A 22,315-nucleotide genomic window follows, 5' to 3' on the forward strand; every position below is an offset into this window, starting at 1 on the left:
TCTGGAGACTTGGCACACTGCAATTTTCTTGAAAACGAGAAACTATTTCAGCAACAAGTTAAGCGGAACTTTGGAAGTTTCACTTTGATGATGTGCTGGTACACGCTGTCATTGAAAGGTATGTTCCATTAAATTGGAACAGCAAGATGATTCATAAGCCTATTGCTTTTCAAGGCTGAAATGTTCGACTGTATTTTATACTAACACATACAGTTGACTTAGAGCTGACCATGATGTACCACAAACACAGCAAATCATTTTTGGGATGAAAAATGTCTCTGCTTTGAAATTGGTTAGCTATTCCAATTATACCAGCACTTACTCCATTTGGCATTGGGGGGAAAATTTACAACAAAAGTATGAGTCTAACTACTTAAAATCATGCAATTGATTTGTATTATTAAAAAGCTGGTCACAATAATATTCAGATGGACTTTTTCCACTACAGCAGAAGGGCTGTATTAGAGGAAATTTGCAATCGGAGAGAATACATTATAATTCATTATACAGTAGCTATTAAACCTTCAGTAAAAATGCTTTAGTACAAGGATTGAGCCACTTATCAGACCTACTCACTACCTTTAAAAGCTGTCCATGTTCAGTGCTCTGAGTGGCAAAAACGCAATCGCTGATGACTTTGAAAATAGGACGAGATGTACAATTTATCAAAACAGAAACGGATGGCAGGGATTTCAAAGAATCAAAAGGTTGTAACTGTTTGTTCAAAAATCACAAGAGAAAGGAAGACTGCAATTTATGGAATTAGAAAAAAGAAATTCAGAAAACCATTTTTAGAAGTTATCAATAGAGTGGCTTGGGTTATGCCAGCTGAAAAAAAGAGACTTTTAAAAAAGAATAAGTGTCAATAAGAAGTGTATTGTTCACAAAATGTTTTTCACGTTTTGTGAGGCGTTCACAAGAGGCGTGAAAACGTTTCATCTAAAAATCTCTGCATCTTTCGAGCAACATATATAATGTGGACTTCTAATGAGATTAATTCAAGAAAGTTAAGCATCAGTTTGGCATTAATTACGTTAACTACTTCTTTATAAACAGTGACAACTAGCAAACCTGTATTGGTTACAAACATATACAAGCAGACTGCAGACTGATTAGAGATCTCATGACACCAGGCACCAAAAATAGTGAGTGCATGCATGAGTGGCTTATAAGCCTTGTCAACTTATCACTGTGGATGACTCTTAATTTACACAAAGGTGCCCAATTATACTTGGAGGCAACATTCTCAACACTGTGCGAACTTGGGAGACAATAACTTTCTCTCTTTATTGTCATTTGCCCCTGTCGAAGCCTGTTGTCATCTATTCAAGAAGACAAATGGCAAATGGGATGTTTCTGACAGCTTAAAAGTACCCATCAGCTGCCCTTTAGACATCTCCCTGCACATCCATCTCCTGAACCTCCCCAAACAAACAGCAGGCTCCACTTCAAATACATAGCAGGACTATTAGGTAATCTTCTCTTCTTTGTTCACTCTCCCTGAGACTTGGTGACTTACCTCAATCTCTCCCTCTTCCAACTCCTGCCTTCAAGCTGACAGAACTAGAGGAGTGCACCGCAGCGAATGACTTGAAATTATCTTGTGTTTTCAAAGACATTTTATTTATCGGTATGATGATGATGAAGGTATGGTTTTAAAGTGCGAGGGGGGAAGAGAAGAGGATGGCCGGAGCACAAGGGCTCTTTGTTTTAGGAGAGGACAAATCTGAGGTTTCCTCTTGGATTTTCAATATCCTGCAAGGTACCAAACAGTTACAGTAGTCTAGTGTCTGAGCTTTTCTTTTTTTCTTTTTTGAGAAGGGAGGGGGTATAGAGGCTTGCTACGTGTGTCTGTGAATTGTTGCATGCTTCTTAGTAAAACGCCGTGTGGCTTCCAACAAAGCCTGGGAAATCAATCAATCTGCAAAGAAATACTCCATATGCCAGATGTGGCACTTGGAAAAAATAAGACTTAAAAAGACTTGGACCCACAAAGGGTTCCAAACAGTATAAAATCATGTTGAAATCAAATATTTGCTACAGATGAATCGAGCTGTCAAAGTGCTACCTATTCCACTTTGAATTTCTGCTTGTTATTTTAGGTGGCTTCACGAAGGCATAGCATGTCAGAGCTTTAAGTGTGTAAACATCTTTCTCTGAAATATATCGCCACTATTTACTTTACAAGTTGCCAAGGAGAATGAAAGACAAATGTTTCATTAGCAGGTGACTTTTTTTTCCTTTGGGTTTCTTTTACAAGTCTTCAGTAGTTCCGCTTCTTGACACATATACATACATACACTGAGCATAATTATAAATGCAAGGCTTGCTATAGGGAGCTGAACTTTTCACACCTTTCAAAGCCACAAAATTGGATGGTTTTGTGGTTGTGCAGCTGCCGCTTCGCGCTAATGCAAGGCGGTGTCATATGAAAAATATTCCTCTCCCCAAACCACAGGGCTGGTCATTAATGAAACACAGGCCGCGCAGTGAGGTCATACAGAGTCTAGATTTCAGCAGCCACACTTAAAAACCGCTCAGAGAGAATAGAGAAACATGAACACAAATCAGATTCCAGCTCCAAGGACGGGGAAAATAAATAAATAGAGAAAGGCACTGGCCCCTCTCACATTTTCCCCCAGCGCTCTGCAAACAACCGTCAACTGCAGCTCAGAAACAGCTCACAATGAGAGCAGACTAAACAATCTGGTCCCGGCCAAGGAAAATGCTAAGCAACTCTGCACACAGGATGTCTCACCCTAATTGCCAACTATCAAATCTCACAATGGAATCTATCCATTTGGCAAAATCTTTACAGCAAACTTGGCAATATGTCTTTGCTTTTAAAAGTGTCAACTTTTTTGATGAAAAGGCTGGACACATAAAGATGGGGAAATACTGCTGTCAAGAATTTCATTTCCATCTTGGATTCGACGGGGGTTTGTAGAGCTTACAGGAAAACTACCAATAACGTGTGCTGAGAGGGAGAAAAACCTTTTATTGGACAAAGGTGCTAGGGGTCTTGTTAACGAGTGATTAAAATCCTCAGCATTAAGATAAACAGACTAAATAGGTCCCCAAAGACGTGCAGACTCATGAAGGAGAGGGAGCGAGGGCAAGCCCGAGTCAGCAAGAGGGACGGACAAACTGTGTGCTGGAGCTGGGCATGCATGGGAGTGTAACTGGATCCTTGGGACTGGTATAAGAAGCAGTGTTACCAGGAGGGACAGGGCTCTAAACAGGAAACTAATGGGACAGTCTCCACCATCCGCCATGTGGCATTGTATTTTCCAGCCAGTCGTAGCCACGCTCACAGAAACCCCATGACTTCAAACAGCCAAAATAGCAGCACATTCATGAAACAGAACAGAACTACTGGGAATTAAAGAAGGCAGGAAAAAAGAAAACACACACACACACACACACACACACACACACACACACACAAAGGTAGCAGACCTCAACAGCAGATGGTAAAATTAACATTTCAACAGTTCCTTCCTTTCATGTAGGTCTCGGCAGAACTTTTTCTTAAAAAAAAAAAAAAAAATGAAATCCAAAAGTAAGAGGGGCTTGGGTTTTTGGTAAGATATAGTGGTGTAGAAGGCATCTGGAAAAGGTGAAGAGGAATATTGGCTTATTGCTCCTGATGGTCCACCTCTATGAAAAATTAAATAGGTCTGTTTTGCAGGTTTCCCCTCTCTAGAGTGCCCTAAGCTGTGTTATGGAAACATCATCTTGGTAATTTATACGCCAAAGAACACCTGGTGATGAAAGAAAATAAACTATTCCTCCCTTTCTTTCTCCATTTAAAACCTAACACTTGGACTTTGCGTTCTCTTCCTTTGATGTTTCCTTTTTCCATCTTTTTAATGTCCATCCATTTGGCTTTTTTTTTTTGCAAGAAGTTGGCATCTATTGTAGAGTTAAGTCGTTCACAAAATGCTTGTCAGATTTCATTTTGAAGTCTTGATAGAAACTTCAAAAGGTGCTGTAAAGATGTTATCGTGGAGAGACGGAAAGACTGAGGCATCTCTAATAAAGACCCAAACAATGGACAGCCTCTCTCATTTCCAACCCTGTCCAATGGAGCGTCTCAGTAGTACCCATTAATTTGGACACAGTTCTGGCTAAATTACATGTGTTCCACCTCTGTGACATTTTAAATGCAATTAAAAGCTGGTTATGGAAGTGTGCACGGACTTCCCTGTGATGAAGGGAAATCACTGACGTGATTAACATGCAAACGAGCTCATGCTGGCAGACTAGATTGGGGTTTGAAAACCTCAATTACTTTTGTGTGATTATCTATTTACCAGTACACAGATTTCCATTTCTCATCTCCAGCCGAGTTCCCCGTGCACGAGCCTCAATTATACGTTGCACACCTTTATTTATGATGTGCACGATGCTGAAATACAAGCTGTAGTTACTTTTTACTGTGATATATTGCTTCTTTACAGGCTGCTTGTGAAGCAGGACCACCAGATCAAGACTTCTTAATGTTGAGCAATTTGCTTTGTGAGCACTTAATATGATCTTGATCCCCCAGCGCCCCACACACCTCTAATCCATCCATCCAACTCCTATTTAAACTCAGCTTAAGTCTCACTCTGTGTGAGAGAACAGGAAAACTAATGGACAAATGGTGGCCAGAGTGGAGCGCTCTTAACTAGCCTACAGTTTTAGGCTTGAATACTTTTTATTTTTTTCAACTCATAACTACAATGTAAGAAATATCCCTGTTAAATAATGGTATGAACTGGCAACTACTTTTTACAGTGTAATACCACAATTTATACCAACAAATATACAATTTACAATCTAGCACTGACAGATATTTGGTTGCATGCATATATTATATAACATTCTTTATATATTATTGTAAAATGATTTAAATATTGTAATAAACACATCATTCATAACCCTAAAAATCCTCAGTTTGCTTGACCTTATTCATGAACCCTACATTCAGTGTCTTGTCACTCTTGAACAATGAGAAGAAATTCATTACACAATACAATTCTAGGAGTTTCATCTAAAATATTAGCAACAGTAAGTCTAAACATTAAAAAGAAAAATGAAAAACACGAGTTAATATTGTGTCGACTTAAAAATGTACATTCCCAAAGGTGAACCATCTCCTGGGAATATTTAAAACTTATTAGCTAATTTCTTTTCTAAGGGTTTGACAAATGACATGACAGAATTTGACACATGATTTTGCACTGAGTGTACTGACACCAAAGTCTGACTGACTGAAAAAAAGCACTTTTCAAAACACTTTGAGTGGTCAGTAAGACCAGAAAAGCACTGCATAACTACAAGTACATCACATGAAAAAAACATAAAAATACAAAAAATATTGTATTGGCTTCTAAGTAGCTTTCTATTAATATGTTTTGCCCCTCAAAGGTCTTGGCATTTACAGCAATAAATTGCACAAGAAGAGCTGTACATTACCATACAAGATTCCCACATTTTTCTAATCAGCAATTTCATACAGTAAATGAAAGCCTTAAAAAAGTGTCTATTAGTAAATGGTGAGGTCTAATATGCAGTCTAGCAGTATGTGGTGATTAATTGAGTACAAGGACAAAACTATATCAAGGAAAGAAATTAACTTGAGGAATGTCTTATAGTGTGCATCATCTTGCTTGGAATGAGTAGAAGAATTTATAGCAACACAACTGGAGTGCATGTGGATTCATTTAAACAGCGAAGCAAAAACAACAAGGAGTAGTTTAATAAAGTATTTTAGTAACTGGATCAATGCGTACTTAGATTCAAACCATTTTATCTGTGGGATATTTTTCTTTTTAAATAATATAGTGCACATTTTATTTTATTATTTTTTTTATTGCCAATGTTCTGACAGTTTCTCAGTGCCCAGGGACAGAAGGAAAGAGGAAGACACGTATCTGTGGCATAGCCAGACTTTTCACATTGTGCCCAGCATACATAAAACATTCCCTGTTGCTTCAGCTGGAGCAAAAAGGAAAACAGTGCCATCAAGTGAAATATTTGAGGATTCCTCAAACACCTTTGCAGACAGATCTATCATGTCATCAAAGAGAAACCAGAAGAAGAAGCTGATATTCTTTGATAAACTTTAATTAAATTGATTTATTTATCCAGGATAAGAGATTGCTTCTCTTGTCAAAATGATAGCTTGTCACTGTTAATCATATTGAACACGTTTTAACTTTATACTTAAAAAAAGTATAATTCAAATGTATTTGGATTCCTCTGCATGCTTTTAAGAATAAATAATCCACAAATGTGTACTCTGAATGAGAATGTTCAGCACCTCCCACTCAACTAGTGAGACGATAAGACAAGGATTAAACATGGTGCTTTGCTGACTTCATGTTCAGAATCCTGTTCGAGGTACGTCAGGAACAAAGGGAATCATTATTACTATTTGAACTCAGTTGCCAGGACTTGACTACACCATTGGTATAAGGTTGCTAGAGTAGGGAGGGAAAAAGAAGCAGTGGATACAGCATACTGAGTGAAACTGGTGGTGATGGCTAGAATCATGAGTGAGAGAAAATAAAAGAGAAAGGGAGAGGGAGAGCTTAGATAATAGCAGATAATGGACAATTAACTCAGGCTAGTAGTGCTTGCTGCAGTGAATAGCAGCTTCTGGTGCAGCAAGTCCCCGATCACCACTCAGCCATATTCACACTGGGAATACAGGCAATATCAAGCTGCAGGCTACTGGGCCTCAGAGGTGTACACGCTGCATTAGCAATCTCCACAATGCCTTCAAACAAAGCACGATACCAACAAAGTGTCCCAAAGTGCAAACGCAAGCACTCTGCTGATGGGAAGTCTGCGGTGCCATAACCTTATTCATTGTTTCTTGTCCTTTCACCACCAAATAAACCCAGGAGCTGTAAATCCATTTAAAAAAAGTGACATACCATTCCTGTCTGCCGACATTGAAATTAGCATAATTAAACCTACATAAAAGCTAATTGCATAAATAAATGAGTCAATGTCACCACTGTGCATCACAGGAACAATGCTTGTGTTCATATCAGGAGCCTCAGAAGTGTTTTAACTTCCCAATCAGCCCCCTACTCCCTTCAAACTCCATCTAAATCTATTGATCTGTGAAACACGGGGACTCAGGGGAGGCAATTCACTTAATATCATACATCTAATGATGAGATGAATAACGATTATACCATTTGGTAATTAAACGTCTTACAAACCATTTAACTGACTGTGCGTCTGCAGGGGTCGCTGGAGGTCATAACGATTGTTTTTCATTCCTTGCTCGGCACGAAAGCAGGAGACACGCAGGAGGCAGAGCTGGGGGTTGGTGGTGGTAGAAAACAGTGCATGACACAATGGTGAAAACACACTAATGATTGTTAGCAGCTATGGCACTAATCTCTAAAGCTGTCAAAGACTCTGAAAGGCAAATAGTGCGGCAGGGCAAAGGAAACGAGAAAAATAAAAACAATAAAAAGGTTTGGCTTTTCATTCTTTGAAGTTTTATATTTAGAAATCTCATTACCGCGCTTGTTTTTTTACACAACAAAAGACATATTTACCAAATGTGCTGCCAATCCTTAAATAAGGGTGATGTAGAAAAGAAAAAAAAGTCCCTTTATGAATAGTCACCTTCCATTTTTGCAAGAAAATAGAAGGTGTCTGTACATAAAGGCGTGTTTAACACATGCTCTGAGCCAATTTACTGTCAACATCCACAACCCTAATCCCTACTTACAGGCAATAATTACCCAACGGTGCTGTATCAGTGTGTTGTCAAGCCTGCACTAAGCTTATTTTTTTTCAAATATACTGTATACACTAAGTACAAGGATGACAAGAGGGTCAAGTAAAAGAAAAGTTCTAAAATGATTTTAAAGGTTGCAAAACCCGCACACACACACACACACACACACAAAAAAAAGTCTAATCACTTTGTAGAGCCAGCCTCTCCTTTATCCTTAGTGGGCTCACAGCGTGTTTCTGTAGCTGGCTCAAGCACATTCACACAGCATTTAGTGATAGAGGGATGTGTCTCGTGCTCCTGGCTCCTTATTGAATGATAGCTAGTAAACATTGTCATTCCAAAGAGAGACAGGATTAAAGCCTGCTTTGCCCATTGAGGGGAACAGTATGCGAAAAGAGAAAGGGAACAATAGCCAAATGGAGGACGGTATCACAAGGGTCCAATGTCTGCTGTGATGAATATGTGGGAGATTATAACCCATTCCATCATTTCCATAATGTAAAATTCTTTCTTTTTCACCCGCCAACTATTCACTAAATAAATGAGAAAACTATCACCCGCACAGCAATATTTGACAAAAGGCAGAAGGGAGGGAGACCGAGTTTTGAATGACCCCCGTGCCTTTGACAATATAGGCGCTGTCCGGACACATTCGGAAGCAGCGGAGTGAGTAAAACCTGGTAGAGTATTTATCATTGGGCACAATGCAAATGTATTACCATGTCACCAATACCACTTTACAGCACAGAATGGAACTATACTGAATACAGGAGAGTTTTAAATAATAGCAGGTGAAAATATGAATGGAGGGCTCTATTGATGTGTGGCTTTAATACCTCACAAGTATTCTAAACTGAGGGATCATTCAGTGGACATTGGTTTAAAACCCTGCAGCCACAAAGAGTCAGCCCTCACATTTAACCAATATGCTAACTAGCCTAGCTATTAAGTCTGTCCAACAAAAATAATTTGAATTGGACTGACTGAAGTCAGAAGGGTCTTTCAAAAGGGTGAGAAAAAAAAACTTCTGGAAAGAAAAGTATAATTACAAAGTTCAGACTAGAGAGAGTGCTAATAAATGAAGATGAAAAGCTTTTAGCCAAGCAGCAACCTCCAGGCCTAAAGAAAGAAGCCAGAACCTGCAGTTCCTCAAAAAGCCATTTGAGGCTGGCTCCAAAGGTGGAGGAATGAATACTTACTGCCACATGAAAATCTCCCACATTAATGGTTTAAAGTTATGCATTTTAATTGTTTTGGCTGATTTCACTGGAATATGCTATCTATGATTTTTGACAAAGGCAGCTGCAGCTGGTAACTGTCTCTTAGCATAGCCTTATTAGTTTGACTCACTTGATCATGTTTGCGGTGTGGGGCCTTTTGGAGCACTTAGCTGACAAATAATACGTGTTGCTTTGTGGTACCACCCATACAACAAATCTGTGCTACAGTGGTTGAAATTATTGTTATAGTTATTTTTTTATTTTGCTGTGCATTAAATAACAACATCTGTATCTATGTATGGCCTTCATCGTTTTAACCAAAACCAAACCTACTAGCATTATCTGCCAAGTTAACCTTAAATGTTCTTGTGTAATATGACGACTTCTACCCTCCAAAAATAATCTGGCACTGGTAAAAAACTAAAATCAAAGCTTCATAACTGGACTTTACAAACTCATTGGATGACATAATGGTGGTTACAGCCATCCTTTATATACAGTCCAAGGTTTCTGGCTATGGGTACGCTGTGAAATATGTGAAAACTACCTGGTTAAGCATGACTTACTTACCTGCTAGGAAATTCAGTAAGTAAAGAATAAAATGTTTTTTCATTAGATCTTAAAATAGATACTAACAATAGACTCTATAGCTATATGCTTGCTATATAATCGACCACTTGACTGCAGATCCTTGAGTCTAACTGTTATTTTTCTAGAGAGCTTCTCAAAAAACATTAAACTTGTGAAATTCCTGAGCCATAGAAAATATCTCCGCGCCCTAGCTCTGCTCACGCCTCAGCCTCGCTGACATCTCTTCAGCCATTTGCTTGATGTGTGAGTGTGTGCGTCTTTGTGTAAGTGAAAGAGAGAAAGCCTCTGCCAGTCTACATGCATGTGAATGTGTGTGTGTCATCTGTGAGATCTCAGCAGTCTATTCCAGAGATTTCTCCCATGGTACCCCAGTTTATTTACTTTATCTACAATATAATGCTTCAGTGAACATTAGCAACTTTGAGACACAAGTTTCAATCAGTCATCCAGCGGCGGTGCAAGCAAGCTCGTGCGTGTGTTCATCCAGGTGCAGAGAAAAGATGAACACCACCGCCTCTTTGGCTTCAAACTCAAAGGAGTGACAAAAGAGGTCCCAAAATAATTCAAAATCAAAACGGACAGCGGGAAAGGAGAGAGAAGGAAACAAAAGAATAGTAGAAAAGCAAAAACAGGGAAGAAAGCCAGAAAAATAAACTGTACAGGACAGTAGGGAGAAGAGTTCGGGAAAGGAGGTAGGGGTGGATTTTAAAAAATGACTGAGAGAGAAGTTAAACAAAAATGATACTATGTTGAGAAACGGGAAGAGGAAGAAGGACAGACAAAGGGAATGATAAAAAGAGACAAAATAAAAGAGAAGGCATGGCAGAGAGGAAGAGAAAAAGAAAAGGAGGGGAGACAAGATGTTCTCCCTGGGTAATGTGGAGGGGGTCTTGTCCAATAAACACAGGTGAGCAGCTCGACAGGCCAGGACCACCAAGCTGACTGACAGCTGAGAGCTCTCACTGACCGCCAGCTTTATGTTACATGACACGAGGTGTGCAACTCATCAGACAAAGAGAAACTGCCTGCACCTCTCAGAGTGTGGTAGGGAGAGGGTGGAAAGCACACACGTACACCCACATGCGCTTTTGCACGGCTGTTTAAAGCGGCATCCACGTACCGTGGCTGCAAAGTTGCAAACACAAAAATACCCACTCTCTCATATGGCCAGACAGGAGGAAAGCCCTGCCATTTTCCTTCACAGGTGAGCAGAAGAAGGAAACACCCCGGTGCTCCAGTTACTTAGCGGGAGAAAGTGAGAAGTTGTAGGGTGGGGGGTAGGATGTATGCTGTGTGCCGACTGAATCTTTTCCACATGACGGGCCTCGGGCTGTTTTTGTCAACTGCACTCTTGAGCAGCAAGGAGTCAGGTAGTGTGACCACATGATTGCCCAAGAGGCACTGCGGTGAGAGGGGGAGAAATTGGGGGGTGTGGGGGGGTGGAGAGAGTGGAAGGCAAGAGGAAAGCAGAGAGAGAGGGAGAGAGATGGAGGGAGGGAGAAGGATCGGGGCCGGAGACAGGACCGATGCAACACGCATGATGAGGTGTAATCACAAACCCCATTCAGAGTGCAGTGGAGTTTGTCAACATACACACATTCACATTCCACTGTCTGTCAGCTCCATGACCCAAATCGAGCATGCTGTGTGAGTGTGTTTTTCCACACACATGAATACTTTTTGCCCATTTCGCCTCCAACCAGGTAGTAGCGGTTGCACTGTCTAGGCTTGTGGTTTGTGGTGAGGAAGTCAGATTCCAAGCTCTTGTAGGATTTCGCTGCCGCCTGTATCCCTTTTCAAGCTGCGATCAAATGATCATTACGAACAAAGGACTTGGCTTGTTGCCTCTGGAGTAAAAGCTTTTTCAGTGGCTGTGACCGTGTGGTTTGATTTGAAACTTTTACTTTGAGAGAAAGTAAAGGGGGGGGGGGAGAGAGAGAGAGAGAGAGAAAGTCTTATCATAGAGAGGAATCCTACCATTAATTAAAAACAGCAAAACTGAGTCACTCAAATACAAAAAAAAAACTAAATGTAGTTATGACAGACTTAAGTTCACAAAGCTAACGTGCAAAAAGTTAATTGTAATCACATTTAAAATAATGTTTGATTTTTAGTGTCTCCCAAGAATTCAGGAACAACTTCTTGGCAACTCAGTTATTTCCATGTACTGCACCTTAGCATGCAGACCCTTACATAAACAGAACTCATCAGCAGGTTAAAACACTGTAGGATTTAGTTTATGTCACGATGGCAATATCCCTATAAAACACTGCGCTGGGAAGGGCTAACATAAACTTTAGACTATTTGTGCAGGCTGAAAAATGAGGCTGCGTGACAGCTTGGTGATAACACACGAGTTCAATCTGTCAAGACAATCAGCATTCAGACCTTGGGAGAAGAATGCGCGAGTGTGTGCGACCGATTCACTGGACACGATCACCTGCGAGCGAAGCCCACTCATAATTCGTCCCACCTGAAATAAGGAGTTCAACCTAAAGTCAGGCCTCTCTGATGTCATGCCTGCCTCAGGTTGGGTTTCACAATAATCTCAGGCTCTTGGAGAGATGCCATCAGGCCCTGCTTCCACGCCCCAAGATTTTCTTGAATTAAATTGCAAGGAAAGAATAACACTTGAAACAGCAGATCTTTGCTCCCTTTTCTTCAGAAATTAAGCTATTGCATGCGGTATTTCCAACGAGTATTACCTAATATGACGCACACACATATACAGAACTACTGCAAGGGCCCCAAAGTATGCTGAGGCAGGCCACCTTTGCTGAGGGAAATTAACTTTCTTTTTCCTGCATTAAAATTTCTTAAATTACATATTCTAGATTCAGATTCATCCGTTCATATTCGAATGAAGATTTGGCAATTTATAATCAACTGGATAACAGATAGCATGAAAGAAAAAGAGGGGAATACCGCAGAGGATCAATAGAGCCATCTTCTTCTGAGGTAATGATGGTAATACTCATTCTGAGCCTCCTTGCAAACTTCATTCTCATAGCAACTGTGCACTCAGGACAAACATTCGCCGTGCAATTTCTTTTCTTTACTCATCACCCGACATCCTCCATCTCCACATCCTCTCTTGCTTTTTTACTCTGACCCTCAGTTATTTCTTTTTTAGATAGATGTGAGTGAGATAAATACCCGATAGTTGCTAGGAAAAAAGTATAGTGTGGAAAAAGAGATTAATCTAAAGTGTTTATACTGAGAACAGGACCTGGACTGAATTCTATCTTCTTCTTAAACTGGGTTTTATATGGAGCATTCACACCAGTTAAAAAGAAGAGGAAAAAATTGCTGGAAATATAAATGTCAGGTATGCAAAAATAATTCCTTCATGGAAGTAATGTAAGAACAGGACATCTCCTAATCAGAGAGCTCAGCAAAGGGCAAGATGTCACTGGCTTTTCTTCCAATTTGCTCACAGTATGACACAATCAGACCCTACCCCAAACTTCATTAAATCGAAAAATGGAAACTGGGGAACTTCCAAAAAACTTTCAGCTTCTCCCCCTCCCTCTTTCCTAAGTGTGAAGACAAAACAGTGGACCATAGAGAGAAGGGCGCATGAAGAACGGCAGCAGATCCTTGGGAGTGAGTGCAAAAGTGAGGAAAAGGGGGAAAGAAGGGAAAGTAAACCTTTGATGAGTAAGACTTTTTTTGTTAAGCGATGGAGCTTAACTTTAAAATATTCTGGGTGGCAGTGAATGGGGGATTGACCAATGGCCCTGATCTCAGCCACACACGGGGGCACTGGGGTTAATGGTGGATAAAGATTAGAAAAAAAAGAAGGGTTGCTTTGCCTGATCTCCATCCACCCCCACACACCGACCCTGCAGTTTTCACCTTCTCCACCAATCCCAAATCAGCTAGACAATGGAGGCTGCCAATGGGGAATGATCCAAGTCCCTTTGATTTCTGCCTCTACCCCCTCGACTGTTCTGAGTGCCCAGGGTAAAGACCCGTGGAGGTTCCCCTGTTTGCCCACTCACAGGGACGACAGTTAGCGGGCTCAGAGAAACCATCTGAGGATTGAAAATGGTATGACAAGAGGTCTCTGATCTATGACAAGAAATCAATTTCAAACTGGAAATGTGCGCAGAGAGCTGTTCAGACTGAGCTGTAGCTTCTTTAAAGTAGCCAAAGATATGCTTAATTGCTGTAGATTTTTATATGTGTCTACGGTGGAAGTGCAGCTTGCAGTGTTGAGGCAATTACACATTTTTGCAATGATTAGAGGGACATTTTTAGGCTAGCAGATATGCAGTAAGAGTTCATCTTTGAAGATTTAACTGAATACTGGACAAATTAAGAAGTAATGTTTAAATCTCTTTTAGGTGGAAAAAGAAATCTTGACTCTGTTTCACTCAGGAATGAAAGCAATGGGAAGGTGGAAGTGGTCTCGCACCCAAGATGCTGAGTGTCTTTGCTTATGTGCACACACTTTAATCACATTTTAACCTCAAAGACTGTACTCCAAGATGGTGTTTTAAGAAAAATTTATTTTTTTCCTGTTAGGTTATGGATTGAATAGATTTTAAAAATAGATTCAAAGCAAACAGACACAAACTTCTAGCTTCAAACAATAAATCAACCACAGAAAAAAGTTTTTTACTTCTTTTGGAAATGAACCAGATTGGCTCCAAAATGTAATAGCTCCACCTCAACAAGTTTATGCATTGTCTTGCAAAAAAGACAAACATTCCTCCATCTTTGGCCTTGACAGAATAATTGTGGCATTTAATTAACTGCAATAAATAAATGGCTATTGCATTATGTAAAATGGCAGATTATCATGTGCAACCTTTAAACAACACTTGTGCTTTTTCTTTTTAATAAGGTCACAATAACACCCTCCAGACCATATGACCAATATATCCATAAGAAAACGATACACTGATATGTACACTTTTCTCATACCCCGCTCTGCTGATTTGTCATTTCAGCACCCAGGACTGTTTCTCTAAAGCCAAACCCCATCAGCAGTCGTGACTGATGTGCCTCATTACAGTGGACACATTAATCTGAAAGAAAACACAACACCAGGCATGCAAGGACAATGAAAACTGCTTTCACTTACCACTTTGCACTTTACAGTGTTTGTCGTCTGCTTTTTTCTACGGGTGCACTGTATACATATTTCATCCCTAAAAAGAAAAATAAGAAACATGTCGGACCATAAATATGAGAAGCACACCGAAAAAAACAACAAAAAAGCGCATTTGTCTGGACATGCATTGAGCAGATACTTTGTAACTGACTCAAATAGCTAGAAATAGCTGGATTTGGAATCTGAGGCTACGGGTTGATCTGTGGACTCCATTTAATTTAATGCAACAGTTTCCAATGTTTTTAAGTTCTGTTTGGCTGCTTGCATTGTGATTTTATTGTAAACAAACATTGTTCTATCAATGATAGAAAAACTGTCGGCTTTACTCTCATAAGCTCTGCTTAGCAGAGCTCAGCACACAATGTGACAGAGACGGTGAAACAGAGAGCAGAGGAAGAAAGGAGGTAAAATGCAGTAAAGACACGGACTAGGCTGGAATAAAACATGCAAATAAACTAGATTTACATCATAAATAAATGTTTTGGGGCTTTTTAATAGTCATATATTTTTGTTCCTTGTTTGTTACTCTTCATTCCAATTCACAAAATTCAATTTCATAATTTATTTATTTCATTATTTGTATGGAAAAAGTCTGACTGGTGGAGTCCCACTTTTGCCACCTGCTGTGTTCACCAATATAGAGAGATACATGTGGAATATACCGAATTTAGGAACAATGTAACCCCTCTTCAATTCTAGTTCTGCTACAAATCTCAATCAAGACATCAATTGCATAAAAAAGAAAAAGAAAAAGTAAAAAAAAAAAAAAAAAGAAAAAGAAAAAAGAAATCCAAGCTTGCTCACATTTGTCAGCCATAGTGCATATCATAACTTCTAAGTAAGAGTAGATTGAAAATCCTTGGGGTGTGAAAACCAAACAGGCACAACTGAAAGGTTGCCCAGTGAAGGGGGAATTCTATCAAGGTAGACAAGATGAAGATTTGTTACATTTGAGGAGGAATGGGGCCCCACTGACCTCTTCCAGCCACTACAATCACCCTAACACGGGCAGGTTAACAATACCGTAACACTATCAAGCACAGACTAAAAACAAAGACACAGTCATTGCATGCAAACACACAACTGTTTTACATAAGAGTTTTACTCTGAAAGATTAATTGGCCTTAGGAATGCACTGTGTACTTTTAATTTTAACACAGAGCTTTGAAAATACATGCTGCTCTAAATCCCTCCCAAGGTCCAGGATGCTTTGACCGATGGACATGAAGGGACTATGTTCAAATACTTACCCTCAGGGAGAGAACTTGCTGTTGTTGTCCGTCACAGGTGGGGTAGCAGTCCAGCAATGTCAGCTCTCTGAGATTAGAGAAAACAAAAGCACACTGTTAGTCCAAAACTACTTTATGACACACTGATTTTTTTTCCCCCTAGGAACATTCATTGCTGGAACTAACAAGTGTGGGCTAGATGGCTTATTGCATAACTATTTTCTGTAAGGTTTGTAGGTGAAGGCAGTAAACTTTGTGACAACAAAGTGCACCTGGATTTTTGCTGTGAAGCCTGAGAGCATATGTGTGTGGGTATATATCTGTGTGTAAATGCATGCACCAACAGGCAATGTACGATACAGTACACTCCCCTGCCCCCAAACTGCTCAATCTCTGTAAAGTTAAAAGGCGCAGTGCCTGGAAGGCTCTAGCTCTCAACGCCAAGTAAATCACACCGTTAACCTGACACGATTGATTTCTCATATACTTCCATTCAGCTGTCTGAATCTAAGTACACATGCTATGGTATCCATATAATTTAGAGCCCATTAGCATTGATGATTTTTGTGTTAATCACACAAGTACATTGAAAGAAGAATACAATGCCACATCTGCAGCTACTGATTGATCTGGACACTTTTATTGCACATGCATTACATTTAGAGAACTAGGGGCTAACAACAAGTCCCCAGGAGCATCAGAGAGGCCACTTTCTGCTGCTGGGGGCATGAAGGGCAAAAAATGGCCTGGATGTTCCTCCCTGGGATGTTTTTTTATTCCTCTCCCTTTTATTCTCCCAGAATTCCAATGACCCCTACAGGCAACCAGCGACTGCTGAATCCTAAGGAATGTGCTCTCTGAACTGTGCAAAAGGCCCGGAGCTCACAGAGCACAGCTGAAAACAAAAACATGCCAACTGGTATAATTTCTCACTGTTTTGAGTTTGTGGAAAAAACGTTGCACATATTGCTGCACAATATTTGCAAAGAATGGGGTAAGAAGGTTTAAGACTGGGGGGTGAGCACCAACCAGTGGACTGGATATTGGGAAAACCGACATGAAAAGTTTCAGAATAACAATTGTTTTAATGTGTATTTAAGTAGAGTGAAACATCTACTTGGATGGGATTACTACATCTGAAAAAGCACATTTTAGATATAATATGGATAAACTACTTTCAGCTGCTTCCTTATTCACAAAGAGTTGCCACAGCAGGTATCTCCACATGTTTGATTTGGCCGATTTTTTAAACCTGATGCCCTTCCTTTCACAACCCCAAAAGGACTTGCGGCTCCTGGGATCAAACCGAGGATTCGTTCCCTGTTATCGAATGTGTAAACCACTACACTAAGGAGCCACTTTAGATATAATATAGATATAAAATATAATTTTTAGATAATGCCCCCCACTTCTCTTAAATCATTTGCTCCTGGGTAGACTTCCATCATCACAGCACCCTGTGGCCATGCAGATGTTATATTTTATTCAGTGGAAAAGCATTTGGAATGCTATTAGTCTGCATGACCTCCAATTCGTGGGGATTTACAAATAACACACATGTCTTTATGCCAAGTCTAAAACCATTGGTAAATTCTATCAACTTATAAATATGGCAAAAGCATTCAACTATTCATGAAGGTCTAATAATGCTATAGGCTGATATTTACATAAAGTGCTTGTGCGCTAAGTCAAGATAAACTATTTAAGACCTGGACCACAAATACCTCCACACATCAGAAAAAGGAGGGTCCTGCGATGAAAGAGGACATTATGCTAACAAGTCAGATTACTATACACAATAACTTTATCTTAAAAGTAAATACCATCCTTGGTGTTGGAAAGAGAGGGGGGGCGTTATGGAAAGTCACTGGCAATATTTCTGTGGGGACCAAATGCTCCTTATCAGTGTTAGTCGAGCAATTCAGGCCTGCCTGAAGAAAGATGAGTCTTCAAACTCATTCTATTCATGGTCAGACGTGTAATTACCCTCAGCTCACAGTCTAGACGTAACCGCTTTCACAGTATTTAAGACCCCCTATGCAACGCACGGACGCTGGCTCCTACCACCAAGCCCTGCACGTTAAATCTGTGGGCAGATAAATTAGCGAAGAATGCAATAAAATAGACACAATGAGAGGAACTTTATCCTCCCCGCTGCTAAATGAGATTTCTTTGAAATGCAGATCAGTGGCTCTAGATTAGTGAATTTTAGCTGCTGTCAACATCATAACAAAATACAAATGCGATTGTTCGCTGCTGCCTTATCTCCTTGCTTCCATCTGCTGGCTGGTTATTTACTCCCCCCTGATTTACTATGCAGATCTAAATAAGTCGCATCAAAAGGAGGGCTTACTGCACAATGGCTTCTTAAGCTTCTACATCAAGGTATTTGAAAAACCGGTAGTCACATGAAAAGGCTGCCCATCAAAGGCACATCTCTAATGAACTCTCCCATATCAGAGGGGGCTTGTGGGGCCTGGCTTTAATGCCTTCTGTGAGAGAGGAGCAGAACTACAAATCAGACCCACCAAGCCATGGCAGAGAAAGGAGGAGGACAGAGAGTGGGAGAAAAGAAAGGAGGAGAAGGAAGGGGAAGACAGCAGTTATCAGATGAGATTAACTCAGCAAAGGCACTAGTCCTGGGTCTTTCCATCCATCTAACTCTTAAGTGTACGCTGATGAAGGCACTTGTAAAAAAGTTCAAGAGAGCACGCTACACTGAATTCAGTGACAACACACCAAGGTTAACTACTTAAAATACAAATTTGTATTTTAAAATAATTTGGAATCTGAAATGTTGATAGATACATTCAGTGTGAGTGTAACTGTAATGCCTTAAAGGTTTTTTGAACAACTGTAATGAAAGGAAGTCTGAATATTCTAAACAACTGTTTAAAATGACCCATCAATCCAGTGATCAAAGGAAGACATAAACTGTCAAACACAGGAAAGGAAAACATACTGTGTTTTCCCCACTTCTCATCCTCTGCAAGTCTGCAAACAGCTTTGGTAATCTCAAACAGAGCTTTTGCATTACGCTCCTGCAATAACCTTTAATTTCATGGTGTATTTGTTGCATTCAGCACACAGGCAGGATTACAACTGACAATCTTCAGACTTATATGGGAAAAATAAACTGCATGAAGAGATCATGATCTTGAGCCCCCCCATCCCACCCCACGCTCTCAAACACACCGCCACCCTGCTTTGTATCCCTATGCCTGGTTGAAGGGGAGACCCCCACCAACAAGCATGCAGTTTTACCAGTGAACAATTAGCCCCGGAGCAAGAGCAGGCCCTGCACTGGCACATGTGGTTAAGAGACGAGCGCTGCGGGAGAGCGCCAGATGATGAAGGGATGAGGTTGGGAAGGGGGAGTAGAGGAGAGGATATTGAGGGGGGGTACCCCCACCCCATCCCGGGTGAAGGAGGCGAGTGGCGCGTGCCAGCCACACGTGTGCCAATTTTTGCCTTCCTTCATCATTCACTTTCGGATCCTCTTTACAGAGAAGATATACATATAAAATAGAGAGTGGAACTTTCCCCCCTCCTTACATCCAGTCCAACTTTGTCCCCAAATTTTAGGAGCCCACCCCGAAATTGAGCTGTGATGTAAAGGAACCCAATGGTTAAGTCGCTTGTGCTACAGAAACCAAACTCGTCTTCCCTCCCCTCACCCTGCCTCAAGCGTCTTTCTACAGTGCAGCGTGCCAACTGGGCCCAGTGCCAGTCGCATTTGCCACCACAAGGGACCCCCGTCTTTTCGCCTTGCCTAATGAAATGACAAAACAACAGATTTGCATATGCAGAAACAGGTGTTGTAACAGGTTTGACTCCTCTTGACCCGAGCCGTGTTAAAGAGAGAAAATGCTAGAGAAAAAAAGTTTATGGCCAACAGCTGCCTGGAGGTATTTAGGCTCTGATGGGCACTCAAGTCTGCACCATCTGCCCTGCTCCTTGCCAGGAGTGACAATCTAAATTAAAAACCACTCATCAAAAATCGTAAAAATAAACCATTGTTTTGTTGGGTCCATATGTTGTGGCTATTTTACTTCATTCTCAGAGAGTTGCATTTGAGGCTGAGCTTCATGGCCTATAGCTGTGATCCAGGGAAAATCCAAAGAGCCACACAGTAGCCTGTAATTACCCTCCCACCGATCTGTTGCCTTCAAACCAAAGCCCTGCGTCATCCTCCACAATATCCAAGTCCATCCTCTCCACATTACAGAGGAGAAAACCTAGAAGAGCCTGTGTGGTGAAAACATGGCCATTGTTTAGAGTAGGATTAGGGACTGCCATCCAGGAGCACGAGCCGGGTGTTCAGATGGTGAAAGAAGAGAAAAGAACTACGCTGTACTTGCTCAGAACTTGATAACTGCTATTATGTTTTATGCAGATTTACATTCGCATTGCCAGAAATAAAAACTGTGGTGGAGAGTACATGGTGGCGAAACAATCCAAAGTTAAAGCGATGCATTTCTGGAAATGTCAAACGTCTCCCTTCCACGTTTTGACCAAATTATGTCCTGACTCAAAGGGGCCTGACTGGGAACATTCTCTTTGTCCTTTTGCTGAAAGACACGGCTAGTGTACAACACCAAAGCTATGCCCAGCATGCTCAACACCACCGCAACCCAACCCCCCACTACCATTTTTCTCCCCCCTGTTTTTATTTAGACGGGTGAGACAGAAGGAACAAACCTGAGACAGTCGTGACCCTGCACGAGTGCTGTAACTTGTTCTAGAGCTATGCCAGCAGAAGGCAGCACCATATGCCCTCAGCCCCGAGCTGGATGCTCTTTCTGCAGCCTAATGTGCCTGTCAAAAATTGTTACTGTCATGACCCCCCCTCTCTTTCATGTTTTTCCCCCTACACACACAACATGTTTGAAATAAACATTTTTTCCCTTTTTCTCTGTGTCTCTTAGGGTAAAGAGGAAAGGTTGTTTCCTCTGTGAGGCACAGTGTGTTTTTGTTTCTAAAAAGGATAAAACCCATCAATACAAACCATTCTATAAAGCCCAGTCTTTACAACTGTACACTCATTAACTAATACTATATTTATTTATTTATTTAAGGTAAAAACCAACTTAGGCATTATGAAACCTAACCTCTTTTTCTTTTTTCTTACATTTCTATTGTGAAATTAATTAAAATAATCATTATTCTATTAACATATCATATATAAAGACCTTCTAAACCTCAGTGGACCTCAGTCCTCACTGTTTACAAGTGACAAGCTGATGGCTGAATGCAGTCTGAGTAACAGTGACCTTGCCTTTTACCATGAGTGACCTTCTGTCTTTAATTCAGGGCAAGACCCCCAAAACCAACACTTTTTTTTTTTTCACATGAGGACATCGTCCATCTGACCGTGACTTGAATAAAAGCTGTCATGCCCTCACACCACACTGGCCACACAGTAAACATGCAACTGCTAACTCAAAAAGAAAGAAAGAAAAACTGAGGATATAAAAACATGTAAGGTCTGTGGCTGCTATCAAATGGACCCATGGTTGTATGTGGCCACAACCAACATCGCCCGTTGTGGGCTCCACATTTTGAATCCTGCATTTCCATCTTTTTTTAGAACCAGAAGTGAACACATCTGGATGAGTGGGTGGAAGCTTGGTTGTCAAGGTGCATCCATAGACTGCGTGGATGCATCATACAGACACAGATGTATACTATTTAATGGAAAAACAACATACAAATAAAATGTTAGAACATCACTCAGCAAACTTAAAAGAGACTTCCTGGAAAGTCTGAAAGTACAATTAACAACACAGCAATCCATATCATTTGTCAGCTAACTGCATTAAAAAGGCTCCAAAAGGCTGCATGGTTGGAAGGTACTGTTAGTGACTTGAATCAGCAAAGAGCTAGCATTTATCCACCTCTGTCAGCACCCACCTTTGAGTGGTAGGACTAGAAAAGTGAAATACCGTTCCAATTACCTGTCGCTCATAGCAGTTTAAATAACATTTAAATGGATAAATTCTAACAAAAACCTAATCTTCCCAAAAAGCTGGAAATAAGCTAAAGAGAATGAATAAAATGCTTTTGTACCAGGCTGTAGAGTTCAGCGATTTAATGCTGGAGTCTGTGGAGATTGACTCGCTTTTGGAGACAGCCTCAAGTGGCTATTACAGGAACTGCAGTTTCTGGCAATCCGTGCTGGCTTCCATCTTTCACCCCTGAAGGTTGCAGCTTGGTGTCAGCTGAAAGGAAGACTACAATATATGAGGTCACGGTCAAGAGTAGAACAGCCAAGAGGAGAAATTTAAACTTTATGAAAAGCATGACTTATTTTTCATAACTGTAAGAAAGATTGTGTACACAAAGCTAATGTTTTATAACTTTGCATGAATGCTTCTTTGCATTTAGAGTCAGACACACT

General features: G+C 40.6%; 1 protein-coding gene across 6 annotated transcripts in view; it reads right to left on the reverse strand.

The window, feature by feature from the left end:
• The window catches only part of foxp2 (forkhead box P2), a 104,367-nt gene that overhangs the window by 78,486 nt on the left and 3,566 nt on the right, over nt 1-22,315 (reverse strand). For 4 of the 6 annotated variants that reach the window (XM_085253020.1, XM_085253014.1, XM_085253019.1 and 1 more), the window contains exons 2-4: nt 21,985-22,136; nt 15,937-16,003; nt 14,657-14,723 (exon numbers count right to left, since the gene is read on the reverse strand). The gene's annotated coding sequence lies outside the window, so the exon portion shown is untranslated. Of the gene's footprint in view, nt 1-14,656; nt 14,724-15,936; nt 16,004-21,984; nt 22,149-22,315 lie in introns of all 6 variants that reach the window. The other 2 variants (XM_085253015.1, XM_085253016.1) reach the window with 2 other exon arrangements.

The sequence above is a fragment of the Mchenga conophoros genome, linkage group LG17 (assembly GCF_057382185.1).
Source record: "Mchenga conophoros isolate Kocher_MC1m ecotype Shallow Benthic linkage group LG17, M_conophoros_male_GT1.1, whole genome shotgun sequence".
Lineage (NCBI taxonomy): Eukaryota > Metazoa > Chordata > Actinopteri > Cichliformes > Cichlidae > Mchenga > Mchenga conophoros.